The 15,577-nt window shown below is 43.3% G+C and overlaps 1 protein-coding gene across 2 annotated transcripts in view; it reads right to left on the bottom strand.

Annotated features, from left to right (window-relative positions):
• fat2 (FAT atypical cadherin 2) overlaps positions 1-1,263 on the bottom strand; it is a 101,466-nt gene extending 100,203 nt beyond the window's left edge. For both annotated transcript variants that reach the window (XM_080901632.1, XM_080901631.1), the window contains exon 1: positions 1,033-1,263. The gene's annotated coding sequence lies outside the window, so the exon portion shown is untranslated. The remainder of the gene's footprint in view (positions 1-1,032) is intronic.
• Positions 1,264-15,577: the final 14,314 nt, after the last annotated feature.

Below are 15,577 nucleotides of genomic sequence, written 5' to 3'. Positions count from 1 at the left end.
TTAAATGGCCCTGGAGAAATGACCCATTGGTCCAGACGGAGCGCTTGGCTTTGAAATACCAGCAGAACATCCACTCCTAAAAAACACGAAACTCCATTTACTAGATTTCTAGTAAATCTATTACATCCCATCAGAGATGTGGCATCTGGTTACTCCACCTCTGACGGGATCACCAGCTAACATACAGCATGTGCCGGCCTGGCTCCAGGTGTGTCCAGGGTAAAATCCTTACCAAGTCAAACATGCCGACCAGAGAACGGGCAGACAAGCTGCTGTTCCAAATCCGCTAAGGCATCGAACAAAAGAAGAAGAAGAACAAGAAGGAGATACAGCTGTTCTCCAGGGTCACGGCAGCCAAATTACAACTGGACACAACACAGACTCTGTGAGGTCAAGCCAGGTTCAGGGCAAAAGGGAAAGTGTGCTTTTAGAGAAGTTATGTGTTTTTGTCCTTAAAGGTTATCTCGCCTCCATCGGTTTCAAACACCATGACTCAGTTTGCAGGCAGACCCTGCAGGCGGATACGGGAGCACCTCAGCGCCTTCTAACCCTTATTTCAAAACCATCAAATTATTAGCGCACTGCAGAGGCTGATTTAACTGCTCATACAGTAAATCAGCTTGAGGACAAATATGAAGACAAGGCCGAGAAACTTTGGCTGAAGCTCAGGACGTCAGCCTGCATGCGCTGACATGTGCTCCTTCACTCTCCTCCCATACAAACGCTCGGAGCGAAACCTGTCAGATCACACACTTCACACACTCACACTTTCATCTCTTTTCTAAAACGTGTCATTTATTCTCTGTGTTAAACCTCAGATATCCTCCCAAGGAGAGATGCTGCCCTCGGAGAAAACCTACATGTGCTTTAAAACTGAAGCAAAAACTGAACTTTTCTCACATGTGAGCTTCATGTAGTTTTCAGCTCCTCTGTCCTGTTTAAAGCTCCTCCTGGCTACTGTTTTGTGACACTGAGGTGCTAAATAGTGGTATTATTCTTCACAATAAACAGCAAGCAGCGTGGAAACCTTACCTGACGTCCAGTTAGACGTCTTTTCCAGGAATTCCTCTTTCTCCTCTCCCGTCACGCTTCGGAAACTTTAAAAGAAATCCTTTGCTCGCACGGCGACAGCCGTCGTCCTCCCATCACAGTTTGGTGCAAAGTTCATGAGAAAAAGAAGACGAGTGTACAAACATGCAGAGTTACAGGAGTGAGTCTCAGCCTGAGCGCCTTCAGAGGATCTGCACCAGACACACACCTCAGCACTCCCTCAGGATCTCATCTCCACCCACTTCTTGCACTGTCCCTCCTCTCTGTCAGTGCAACACACACACACACCCTCCATGTGCCCAGATCGTGGGCTGCCCCCCCTTTCTTTGCCTGTGGGTTCAGGCCTTTGGGCCTCAGCCAGCACTGAGCCTCTGTGGTGAGTGCATATGTGTGTGTTTCTGATCCTGTACATCCAGTCTCTTCATTTTTAACATTTCTCTTATTGCAAATATGATTTTTCCTGAAGGGTAAAAACAAATCTGAGGTCAGAGCTCACAGACCTTCAGCCAAACCCAGAATTCAGTAAAACATTTCGATAACACTTTCTGTTTAATCCACAGATCTGAGACACTGATCACGTGACCTCAGTGACCTGCTGAGGAGGTTTGGATGTAAAAGCTCATTGATGTACTCTGGTGATTGTCCATGCAGAGGTCTGAAAGTCGATAGCAGAATCTTAAAGTGGGCTTGATGGGTTGATGGGCAGCAAGTCTGAATGTGAGCACTCTGAACAACCTGGGAGGTTGGTAAAGACAACACAGTGATTAACTATAATCCAGATGTGATGAAATAAAGGCACCAATAATAATCTCCACCTCAGAGCCTGACACAGAGGAACTCAGCTTGGTAAAAAGTGAATAAAACAAGAGTGAACCAGAGATCTAATGTGAGCAGAGTCAAAGAGTCCTTTGTTGCCTAAACCATCATTGTTTGTGATAAATAACAGTAATATAGTTCAAGCTGCCCAGCAATACATGGGTAATAAAAATCCAATAATGTGTTTGATTTTTACATAATGAGAACATTTTACAGGTGCTTTTTCCTTCAGTGGAACAATGGAGCTTCAGGAGGTGCAGGGGAATCAAACGGCCCCTGGCTATGTCCAGATGTTGCAGAGAGCATGTCCTCATGACCCTCACCTGTGTGGTAACCTCTGGGTTTTTCAGCAGGACAACGCTACAGTACACAATGCCCGCAGGACAAAAGACTTCTTCCATGTCAATAATATCACTCTTTTGGACCATCCTGCTTGTTCCCCTGACTAAATTCAATTGAGAACATTTGGGGATGGATGGCAAGGGACGTTTACAAAAATGGACAACAGTTCCAAACAGTAGATGCCCTTCATGCGGCCGTCTTCACCATTTAGAGAAATGTTCCCACTCACCTCATGACAATGCTTGCATCAACAACTTTGGGAACAGTAACGGTGGAGCTACTCATTACTGAGTTCATGTTTGGAACTTTGATTTCTGTTTTGGGGGGTTTACAGGGGTTTTTTTGGCAGTGTGGTCCTAAACTTTTGATCAGCTGTAAAATCTGTTGTAGTTTAAGTGTTGTTTTCATTAAACTGCATGCTCAAAAAATGTTCTGTGTCACTCCCATTTCTTCTTGTTGCATATTGAAGCTCTACTTTGAACCTTGTTAAGATCCAACCATGCAAATTATGTTTTTTGCCATTTTTCAAGTGGTCTTAAACTTTCAATTGGAACTGTATAAGCAGGATTACATATTTTACTTTAGTACAATATTTTTGCAAAACACAAAATTATGTTTAAACTGTTGTGCAGCTCCACTCCTTCCACATGATAAAGCTGTAATGTGACACAGGGCTGCACGTGAGCCTGACAATCATAACCAAATATTCTGATATCCTGATGAATAGTTAGCTGCTCAGCAAATTTCACTGAATTATGACAGATTCATACTACAGCTGTTATTAGTTGTCTGATTGACTGTAAGCAGAAGTCCTCTGCATCCCTCTTGTTGCACTGTAAAGTACATAGACTGCAATTGTGTAAATAGGCTTTTAGAATGTTTATAACATCTAATTATTTTCTTTTTCATGGCTCAGCATTTAATTTAGTTTTACCACCGATTCCTTCTTGTTACTACAAAACTAACAAAGTTGACTGTGACTCTGTTGCCTTGCTGATAGTGGTGGGTGAGACTAACAGTTGAGTCATTGTGGTCTTCAGTTGGAGCAGAGAATCGGCGGGCTTTGTGTTACTGCTGTGCAAACACTACAAATAATCTGAGTGCATACAGATTCAAACGTCTGGCCCCGGGCCATTAATGGCTGGAAATGAAACAGAGAACAATCAGGGCTGTGGGGGTGGTATCTGCTCTGTGCTACATGACTGAATAAAGACGTATTAAGTCTCTCCTGTCATATAAACTCTGAAAAATGGAAAAGGGCTTACCGTGGCCTGTGAGGGACACAAATCACACTTATCTGTCAGCACAGGTCGACTCTAGTACAACTTATTACAGAGAGGTATAATACAGTAATGATAACACTATCAGCAATAATGATCCTCTGTAGTTTTCTTTTTGAAGTCAAAATAGTTGGAAGGAGAAGTCACAAAGAGGGATCATTGTGTGAGCCAAATAAACCTGTGCTTTATGCAGTTTGTTTGCTATAATTCGTCTCTCCGAAGGAAAAGATGTGACTGTGACAGAAATCATTTCAGGTAAGCAGAACAAACAGCTACCATATGGCAGATTGCATGGGCTCCACGACCCTTAAGCAGAAGAGAATGGGTGGATGGAGAGCAAACAGAAGTACTGAGCCATTCTGAGACCAGAATAAAACATTGCTGCATGCTTTGGCGCCTGAGCGCCTGGCGTGTACAGCTACAACGATGAGAAAGTTCATGTGACAACGCCATCTACACAGGCGGTGTAGCTAAGCTAGCTGGCTCTCTGTTAAATGCAGAATCAAATTTAAAATCCTTCTCTTCACATTCAAGCTCTTATAATAATCCCATCTTGACCATGACCTCATAATCACTGTATCACCCCAACAGAGCACTTCACTCTCAGCCTGCTGGTTTAGATCCAATTTATTGTTGTGTTCTCTTTATTAATGTCCCACATAGTAAAATTGGTATGGCCCACACAATGTGCTTACACATGGCCCACATACTGCAAAGAATGATGGCCCTTTGGTGGCCCAGATCTGGTTTGCCAAATGTGGCTCAGACATGGGCCAGCACAAGGCCAGTTGCAGACACACTGGTGGTCCTGTGCTGGCCCATGTGTGGATTACCTCTGGCAAACCAGATCTGGACCACCAAAAGGCCGTCATTCTTTGCGGTATGTGGACTATGTGTAAGTTGTGTGCAACCACGGGTCAGTTGCAGACACACTGCTGGCCCTGTGCTGGCCGAGAACAGTTTCAGCTCTGGCCCCGAACAGTTTCAGCTCTGGCCCCAGATGTCAGCCTAATGTGTACCTTAATTAAGCCATGTGATAACAACATGTGCATAATAGTGCAAAAGTAGCATGACAAAACTCTGTTTAGTCAGTGAATGGACTGATTCATATATAGCATTTTTCAACTCTCCCAAATTACTCAAAGTACTCTATAGAACATGCCACATTCACCCAGTCACACACTTTCTCTTAACTGAGTGCTTCCTAACTACATTCACACACACAACATGCAGACTGGAGAAGCCTTGGATCAAACCACTAACCTTCCGATCAGTAGGTGACCTGCTCTACCACCTGAGCTACAGCCACCCACTGGCAAAGATGAGTAAACCCTCACTAGGTTTTGGATAAAGTGTACACTCACAAACCTGTCAAACATGCATTTGAAACGTTGGCTACCATAGCAGTATAGTATTGCAACATGGCATTTGGGTCTTCTAACTGAAATAGTTAAATAGGAGCATAAATAATGCATCATTGCCAGACCTGGCCCACATCTGGTTGACAATACACTCTGCCATGACACCAGTCAGTCGGAAGTGCCAGCTTGATGCCAGATCACTATCTCTACTTTCAAGCTTTGGCTTAAAACTCCCCTTTTTGCTAAAGCATATAGTTAGGGCTGGACCAGGTGACCCTGAATCCTCCCTTAGTTATGCTGCAATAGACGTAGGCTGCCGGGGATTCCCATGATGCATTGAGTTTTTCCTTTCCAGTCACCTTTCTCACTCACTATGTATTAATAGACCTCTCTGCATTGAATCATATCTGTTATTAATCTCTGTCTCTCTTCCACAGCATGTCTTTTATCCTGTTTTCCTTCTCTCACCCCAACCGGTCGCAGCAGATGGCCGCCCCTCCCTGAGCCTGGTTCTGCTGGAGGTTTCTTCCTGTTAAAAGGGAGTTTTTCCTTCCCACTGTCGCCAAAGTGCTTGCTCATAGGGGGTCATATGATTGTTGGCAAGGCAAGGCAAGGCAAATTTATTTGTATAGCACAATTCAACAACAAGGTGATTCAAAGTGCTTTACAGAGACATTAGAAACAAAAGCAAATAAAAAGCATGATTTAAAATTGATTAAAACAAGCAAACAAACAAACTAACTAAACACACACATTTCACACCTGTTCGCGCGATCTGAACCCTTATCGTAAGGGGAGCTACCAGTCCTTCTGTGGACGAGCTACTTTCTATTTTAAATTCCCTGAATTGGGTTCATTGGTGTTGAGAATTGGTGTTGGGTTTTTCTCTGTATCTACTGTACAATATAAAGCACCTTGAGGCGACTTTTGTTGTGATTTGGCGCTATATAAATAAAACAAATTTTAACTGAAGTCTGTGTTCCAGTCTGTGCTGTGCCGGTTCTATGCTGATATTAGTGATTAATAGACTAAATTGTTTGGGCTAATTTAAGTTAGTGTTGCTCACTATTGGTGCGCATATACATGTATATGTATATACAGAGCTTTGTACTACTGTCCTCGCTTTAGTGCTGCATCAGAAGGTGAGCAGAAGTTTCCCCGGGGCCATGTCCAGGATTTCCAGGCCAAGGTTGGACAGACTGAAGAAACACAGAAGCAATGAGGTAACAGAGGATAAAGTTGGAGAAGGAGAAAAAAGAGCGTCAAAGGTGAGATAGAGAAATGAAAAAAAAGATGGCAGCAGGGGGAGGAAGGTAAACAATGTGTGGAACAAATGCCAATGAGGAAAGAGTGACAGTGAGAAATGTGAGCAGGGAGTTAGAAAGCAAAGAGAGAATGGAAAACAGGTCACAGAGGGGAGAAAGGGCTGGTGACAGAGGGACAAAATGAATGAGATCGAAAATGTGAACTACGAAGAGGTGAAGGTGGAGATGGAGGGGGCGACGAGGGGGAGGAAAGGCAAGGAAGACAGATGAACAGAGGAGAAAAGGAGGGAGGAGGTCTGAGCTAGAAATAAACACCAACAGAAGGTGGGCAGGAAGCCACTGGCAGCAGGTGAAGCTGGACAGAGGGCAGGAGAGCCTGGAGGAAATGAAAGCTCAGATCCACCTTATGCATCCCGCTGCCATCTCACGCTGTTCAGTCCACCACTTTAACGTTTACATATTCATCCCGACACAAGTATCAGTATCACAGCCTCATCACTCATGGCCACATTTAAGACACCATCTCCAGTTCTGTTTGGTGCACTGATGGAAAACCCACTCGGCCTTTACAACAGCCCATCCCTGAGCCTGCCCTGTAACAGTGTAGCGCGGGCGTCTGCTCTGGCTCACTGCACATCTTTTTGAAGCTGGTCACTTGTACCTGTTGCCTGGGTAACATCTAATGTATTTCCTACCGTATTTCATCAACAGCATCCTGGCAGTTTAGAGGAGTTTATCTCAGGTCCCACCAATGTTCCCTCTAAGCTGCGCACATGCGCAATTGCACACTGCTGGCACGGTCTCTGCACAGAAAATCTGCGTTGCGCACAAAAAAAAAATCAAACCTGAATTGAAATTAAAATTAATACGTTAACAATTCTGTTTTGCAGATTTGCAACGCTTAGCACAGATCTTGTGTAGTTAGTGTGTGTATATCTATCTATCTATCTATCTATCTATCTATCTATCTATCTATCTATCTATCTATCTATCTATCTATCTATCTATCTATCTATCTATCTATCTATCTATCTATATATATATGTACTTTACTGATTACTTATTTTCAAAAGTAATTACTTAATTACTTAGTTACTTTTTAAAAACACGATTTACAACCTGAAGAGGTGATAAAGCGATAGATCTTTCAGCCCAATTCTACTTTTTCTGCATAATCCATCATACAAAATGTAATCAAATGGAAAAGTCTCTTTTTAAAACCTGTTTTATTAGTTTTAATCTTTTAACTTTATGCATCAAGCAAAAATTTTATTATATGCAACATTCTCTGACTGGAAGAAATTTGTTTAACATTTAAACCTATTTTCTGCACATTCCAGCACATAAAATAAAATATTTTTTTGTGCTTACACTCAGTCTTTCAAATAGATGCAAGTAAAACAGCAGAAAATAAATAAAGTCAAAGACTCAGCGGTCCCGTTGCTCTATTTTCACCTGTAAAGCAGGAGTGGGGCAGGCGGAGGTTTGCCCTGGTGCAGGTGTGCCGCGGTCAGTTAAAGAATCTGCGAGTTTCTCTGTGAGTTTCCCATTACGTCGTAGCGCACTCGGTGCTTGCTCGGAAGTTTAGCGGTTTTTTTCGCTGCAAAAAGAAGTTTTCTTCCCACGCACGATGGACGCTAATGTTTTTGTCACTTTTTATGGAATCAAACTCAAAGTAAGGTCAGTACTTCCACGCTTTAAACGCTGCACGCTCATACTATCTGCCGCACTCAATATATTATCCATTGTTGATCTGCAGGCTTACGGGAAAGTAACGGTGATCTAATTACCGTTTTTGCAATAGTAATCCCTTACTTTACTCGTTACTTGAAAAAAGTAATCGGATTACAGTAACGCGTTACTGCCCATCTCTGGTCCCACCCATTTTTTGTCATGTTTTGTCAAGTATTAAGTTCATTGATGCAGTATATCGAAGTCATATGTAATCATAAAGTCAATGTCCTGTAGGTGGAACATGAATCTTGTGTTAAACTCTAACTGTAACTGTAACTCTAACTTTTAATGTAAACTAAACCGTCAGACATTAGACAGCAGGAATGTCTTTACAGATGCAGATGTTTTCAGCCATATTTATCGAGGATATCAGACCAAACTGGGCCAGAAATGTTTTTAACTTTTACATGAACAAAGCATTTTTATGACCTTTTTATTAAACTCATCTGCTGTCTGTACCATTGGTCAGAGTCACCTTTACTATTTTGTCCCTGTTTACGTTCCACCAGTGTGACAGATCAAGTCATTTGAGGTTAAGCAGACACATTTTGGTGGAGTTCACACTTCTGCAGGCTGTTGGTGTAGAACATGCATCATTTGCCTTTCCTCCAATATTTACCATATCAACGTGTCTGCCAGGAGTGGAGTGACATTCGTTTTCAGAGCTACTGTATTGACCCGTGCATACTGACGCCTCTGCACAGAAACACGCATTCACTCAATCACACAGCAGTGTCAACATGTCTGAAGTTTCATGTTTCATGACTAAAATATGTGTAAAAAAAATTTTTCAGGCTCTGGATCAGCGATGAGAGTGTCTGACTGATTTAGATACAGAAAGAGAGGGACACATATTTAACAGAGACTCACGTCTCTGCACTCCAGCATGTTGACATCCACACATTCATTTTAAAATAAGCCTGTGTCCTAGCCCCAAACACCAAAACTTTAATGTGTTAATGTGAGTCTTAGTGGCTTTTATTTTGAAAAAAAGTGAAATTTACATGAAAAAAAGGCTAAATTATTATTATTATTATTTTAAAACAACAGATTATTGTGAAAAAAGACACTTTCATGAAAAAAAAACAAGCAAGCTTACAAGAAAAAAATCATCATGGCTTCTTTTTTTGGGAATAAATGCACAAATTTAAAATTCTGGGGTGAAAACTCATACCCCATCCTCTCATATCCACTAACACCTCTGGACTGTTTGCAGGGAGCGTCTACAAAGTGCAGCACTGAATGTTCAGCTGTCCCTGTGACTGTTTTCTTACAGCAGGCCCTGGTTTGTGTCGTTTGTATTTCAGCTTCTGCTCCTGGTTTCAGTCTGGTTTGTGGCTTTTTTCCCGCCTCCCTCATTTCTGTCTTTTCAGTCTTCACCTTTGTCTTTTTGTCTTTTTGTGTTCCGTTGTGTCTCTTCCTGTTTTATTTTGGTAAGCGTTTCTTCTTGTGTTTGTAGCTGTTTTCCCCACCTGTTCCCATGTCCCTCATTATCTTTGGGATATATGGTCTCCCGTTGTTGACTTGTCCCACTAAGCTTTAGTGGCTTCACAGTATTAAAGCTGTTTCTCAGTTGACACCCGTCTGTGTGTGCTCATAGTATGAAGGTAAATGAAACATTTAAAGCTGTATATGAAAATCAGCTGATTCTGGGGAGCTCAGGCTAATTTTTCATGGAGTGACACTTTTGCTTATTGACTATTCTTTATTTGGTTTTGCATGCTTTGCTTTTTTTCTATACATTCGACATTATTTTTAACTGCCCGTTTAAAATAGAAGATTAGGTCCACATTAAGGGAAAATGAAGGAATTCTTCTAAAAAAAAATAACAAAGATGAAATGCTGGGAATGAGGGAGAGGTCCTTTTTTTCACATCTAAAGAAAACGTTTCAGAGAAAAGTCAAAGAGACTAAAATTGAAGTCGTTTCCTCCTCATGTGTTCTCCTTAATGTGGCCCCAACACCGTCGTAACGTTTAGTCCCACTGCAATTACTCAGATTCACTTTAATCTGTGAAAGATTTTCTGAGTGCAGTTTGACTCTAAACCTTTGATCCTCTGGAAACGCACTGAAAAAACACAGCTGAGCCTGTGTGTGTGTGTGTGTGTGTGTGTGTGTGTGTGTGTGTGTGTGTGTGTGTGTGTGTGTGTGTGTTCATCCACAGAATGAGCTCAGTGTCTCAGGCTTGTCTCAGTCATTTGTTGTTTAGTAGCAACAATACACACACTCGATGTAATGTGTGTGTGTGTGTGTGACCATACTCCATCACCATGTCCAGTGTAAGCAGTGTAAACCATACATATGTTTGGTTTACACTGTTAACCTATGAATTTATCGGAGTAGATGAGCAGATGAATGAATAAAATTGGTTTGTAAATTACTTCAGTGAATCTCGTGCTGCAGCCGTGGGTTAAACTGTCGTGTTATGAAAGACTCATCGGCGTGATCTCTGGGACAGCTCCGAGTTCATAGGTTCAGTTCCTCGCTGTTGCCTCCAGATCGGTGAGTAGTGAAAGGAAACCCGTTGCCACAAACACACTGGCCAAAACCGGCCTGCAGGTGCAGGGATGGAGCGAGGCTGCAGGGCCTCCAACTGTCCTCAGCTGACCCCACCCGAAACCTGTCAACGCATCTGTCAACAAGCTCACTCCGGCTCTCTCTCTCCTCACACAGGTGACAGGAAATCCAGGGTCGGGAGAAGGACAGGAGCTGGGAGGAGGGGTGTCAGTCTAACTTGTATATCTCTCTCACACACACCCTCACACAGTGTTTGCTCGGTCAAACACAGGGACAAGCTTCGAGGCCGCCCTGACCAGTTGACATCGAGTCCACGTTTCTCCTCTGGAGCTCTGCCGCTGGGTGCACTGATGCTTCAGTGTGTTTGAGTTCCTGAGGTATTCATCTGTGAACTCTCATGAGACACAGCGATCAGAGTGATACCAGCATTCCTGCCATCAGCCTTGTCTTTCAATCTCCTGGAGGTTTTTTTCACTGTGGAAATCAGTGTGTGGGTGTGTGTGAACTCCTTACACACACCCACACACACACACACAGAGGAAAAGCTTTCAGCGACCCTGACGTGTGTCTCAGGTTTCCATTGCCTCCCCCACTCTCTCATGTTGTGAAACAGTAACCCCCCCCCCCCCCCCCCCCCCGGACCCTGCACCCCCGTTTGTTCCCACCTTGCTGGGCTGCCTGATGAGGCTCACACATGCTCACAGCATTTGTTAGAAATCTCAGTGTTAAACATGAAACTTGACTTTTAGATCAGAGTGTGTTTGCCTTTACTGGTGAGCTTAACCAGAACATCACCAGCACCATCAGCTTTTTACCAGCAGTCAGCTGTTCCGCCAGAGGAAACAGAGCAAACGCTGCTAATGCATACACCCCACCACCACCGTCCCCCTCCCCCGAGCAGATCTGATGATAATCTACTCCCACTGACACTGAAGTATTTACCTCTTGTTAAATGACAGCCTTTATCCAGATGAGGCTGAGGCCCACATGGGGAGGACATGTGGTAACAGTTCGATTGTATCACACATCAAATCCTGTGAACACAACATTGCACCAGCCGTGGGAATGTGTCCTGCTTTGAGAACAGTAAAATCGGATTGTAAGGCTACGTTCACACTGCAGGTCTTAATGCTCAATTCCGATTTTTTGATCAAATCCGATTTTTTTGTCTGCTTGTTCACACTACAAATAAAATGTGACAGCAAACGTGCTCTAGTGTGAACGCTCAAAGCGGCCCGCATGCGCAAAAGATGTCACACACAACGTGCTCTGTTTAGACCCAGACCAAACAATATTATTTGACTGATGGCCCTTAATATAAAGACTTCGGACTTTACGTTTAAGTTATTTTGTTATTTACATAATAATGTAGATAACCTAATAATTATCATTATTGCTGTTTTAGAGAGGAGTGGTGCTTCAAAGGATAGTTGCAGATTTCTGTCAGAATCTGCAGATTATACAGTACAAATAAAATGTTCACATTTCTCCAACGTTGTCTTCCCAACAGTTTCACTAACATCTACACTGGATGACCAGGAAGCGTTCGCGATGTCTTCTCAGGCGCTTCTCCGGCGCTGATAATTGGCGCCTGTCTTGTGTCAGTGACGTAAAAGACGGATTTAATGCGACAAAATGAAGAATGTCTTCAGGTCTGGAGATGGGAACAACCTGAGGAGCACAGCTTAAGGATGAAGGTGAAGGACTGCAAGGACTGCAAGAACTGGTACAGGAGGCAGCGGGCAGCCTGGAGAGGGTTGGAGATCAAAGGGGCTGAATGATTTCAACAGGTTTAGTTCACAGACCTCTGCTGCCTCCACACTTTCACTGGTTTTTGTCCTCCCATGTGAACTCTGTGGATCACACCCCTGCTTGGCTGTGGGCAGGCAACAGCTGGAGAAACTACACCAGAGCAGGGCAGGAGGTCCTAACGGCATCAGCCCCAGGTTCTGAGGACCTGTGCTGCGTGTCGAGGAGGTTACTGAACAAACTGTTCTCCATCATAGATCATCCTATGATCTGAAACCTTAGCTGGTTTAAGACCTCAGAAAGGTCCTTTTCTGTCACCATTGGGTACCTACGCCTCCTCCATTGCCCCTGTTACCTCTGGTGTCCTCCAGGGGTCTATGCTGGGTCCCATGCTGTTCTCTTTATACTTGTTACCCTTGGGCCGAATCTTTGATAAATACAACTTTTCTTTTCACTTTTATGCGGATGACATTCAAATCTATTTTGAACTAGCTGAGGATGTCACATCGTCATTGCAACACTTCTTTGATTGTATGGATGGAAGTTAAAAACTGGCTACTGAGCAATTCTCTCATTCTAAATGATAAGAAGACTGAAATTGTAATCTTTGATACTCCCTTCTCTCGGGCTGAACTAATTGGTATTTTTGGGCCCTTTGCTGACTCTCTTTCTGACACTGTGAGGAACCTGGGTGTTGTCTTGGACAGTTCCTTCAAGTTGGACAAACATGTGTCCTCCGTAGTTAAATCGAGTTTCAATCAACTACGTCTAATCTCTAAGGCCAAGCCCTACATACCACGTAAGGACCTGGAGAAACTTATCCATGCCTTTGTTACATCAAGGTTAGATTATTGTAATTCCCTTTATAGTGGTCTCCATTCTGCCCTTGTTCACAAACTGCAGCTCGTTCAAAATGCGGCTGCGTGTCTCTTACCTGGAACTGGCAGGTTTGAGTCTATTACTTCAGTTCTTTCCGACCTGCACTGGCTCCCTATTAAATTTCGTATTGATTTCAAAATCTTATTGCTCACTTTTAAAATCATAAATAACACCATGCCCAGCTATCTTACGGATCTCCTCAGCTTTTATATCCCTGGGAGAGCGCTTAGATCAGCAGGCCAAATGCTCCTGGTGCGACCTAGATCTCGGCTAAAGACCAGAGGTGACCGCGCATTCGCCGCTGTCGCACCCTACCTCTGGAATAACCTCCCCCTAGCTATTTGGGCGTCTGATTCAATTCAATCTTTTAAATGTCGATTAAAAACTTATTTGTTTAGCCTTGCTTTCCCCGCCTCCCAGAGCCCACATTTTTAGTGTACTGGAACTTATCTTTATCACTTTGTTAATGTTTATAATGTTTTAACCTTCAGCATTTTGTGTGGACTTCACTGGTGCCTACTATGCCTGGTGTATTATTGGTTAGTTATGTCACCCGCCTGTTAGTATATTTCATTTGTATTTTATATTTGTATTTATTACTGCTCTTAACTCATTCTGTGAAGCACTTTGGCATACCTGTGGTTTTTTAAATGTGCTATATAAATAAAATTGTATTGTATTGTATCCTGACCGCCCTCTGAGCCGCTCACTGCACAGACAGAGAGACTAGAGCTCCTTCTCCAACAGACTGATACATGAGGTCTGCATGTTATCCCGCTCTATAATAATAGTATAATATTTGTTTGCAAAGAAGCATCTAAAAGAATATTATTTGTGTTTCTCATTCATAATTTGATCTTTCTTTGGTCTTACCGATGTCAATTTTGTCGTATAAAAGTAGCAACATCTGCAGCCTCCAGGGCTCAAACACGAATCATTAAAACCTGCAGTTCTTCTAATATTCAGCAGAGGCAGCAGTGATGCAGTCCCTATAGACTCCCATGGTAAAACTTTACAGCAGCCTCTGTAAGTATTTTCCACCTTCATCACAACTGCAAATGTTTTTATAACTCACCTGTTTTCTTTTTTTCTTTTTCTTTTTTTTTTTTCCGCCTGTCCCGTTTGGCTCTTTTGCCATCAGAATTGTTGTCTAAAGGCAAAGAAAGATGCCCAACGGATTTACTTTACCAAATTGACCATCCCAGCCTTGCCGTAATGGTCCATTTGATTCACCTTTTATTGTTTTTTTTATTTTCACTTGCTGAATACGGGACAGACTTGACTGGGGGAAAGAAGGGGAGAAAGAAAGAGGGAAAGAGAAACAGCTGAGAAGAGGGACGGGGGAGAAGGGCAAAAAACAAAAACCAACAGAATGAGCAGAAAAAAAATGCATATATCGATCACCTGGATCACCTGCTGAGAAAGAAAAAAGAAAACAAGCAGAAGAGAACAAGAGTAATAGAATAAACAACATCACAATGATATATGGGAATATGACAGTAAATACTAAATATTAAACATTATTGTGCAGCACATAAGATCAACAGAACACAGTGTGCTTTGAGGTAGGAGCCAAAAAGGGTGTAGTTTGTGGGTGTGATCACCCGTGTGTACACCTGTGAGCATGGACGCGCTTGTTTTTTTGTTTTGTTTTTTAAAAGGTTCCTTCATGTAATGATCTGCTAGAGGGTGTGGGGGGGCCACAGCCCCGTCCTCCAGGGCATGAAGCAGGTATGGAGGAGATCAAAACTCCAGACATCCAGAGGCCCCCAGAACACAAGAGACCAAGGAAGACCAACAGAGGGGCAGCCGCGCCACTGTCCCAGAAAGAGCTGAGGAGAGTCCCAGATGAGGGCTCACTCAGCAGCCGCGGAGCAGAAGCCAGGGGGGGTTGCAGTGACGCGCCCGTGAGCTCCGCCGGCAGCCAGCCGTGCCTGAGTGACCGAGCCCCAGGCCGAGAGGCCGGGGGCACCCCACCTCCGAAGTGGCCCGAGCGAGCCCCAGGCTCCAGGCCCCGATAAGCGGCCACCAAGGAGATAATAATGAAAACTCACCTGTTTTCATTATTAGGGGCGTGGCCTCTTTGACATGTGGATGGCGGCACAGGAGTACAGACATCTTTTATATTCAGTCTGATAATCTAATCAGAAGTGATAATAGCAAATTTTCAGTGATTAATGATCTCTCCAAGTGCAGCTCAGCCAGTACAGCAGACTAATCTTACTGTCAGCAGTTTGACTTTTTTGTTTCTTTTTAATAATCGTTTCTACTTTTGGTCTTTCAGATGGATCCTTGACTCATCGCGTCATCGAGTCCTTAGCTTGTAAAGCTTCATGTTTGTTAGCTCGTAACGGAGAGATAACCAAATAAGCATAAGGTCAAAGATTTCAACTGCCTGTGTCATCTCACTGCCTGCACAGATGTCAGAGGATTTTCCCACATTAGGAACATCTCTTTTTCATTCCAATAACACAGAGTTTGGAAAAAAATCCTCTTCTCCTTCAGCGAGCCCTTTCTCCTCTGCTCTCTCCATCTTTTGGTTCTTCCCTCTTTCCAAGCATAACTCGCTTGCTGAGAGACTGAGG

This window comes from Rhamphochromis sp. 'chilingali', assembly GCF_963969265.1.
Source record: "Rhamphochromis sp. 'chilingali' genome assembly, chromosome: 13".
In the NCBI taxonomy this organism is placed as follows: domain Eukaryota; kingdom Metazoa; phylum Chordata; class Actinopteri; order Cichliformes; family Cichlidae; genus Rhamphochromis; species Rhamphochromis sp. 'chilingali'.
This window is presented reverse-complemented; position numbering and strand designations above follow the sequence as displayed.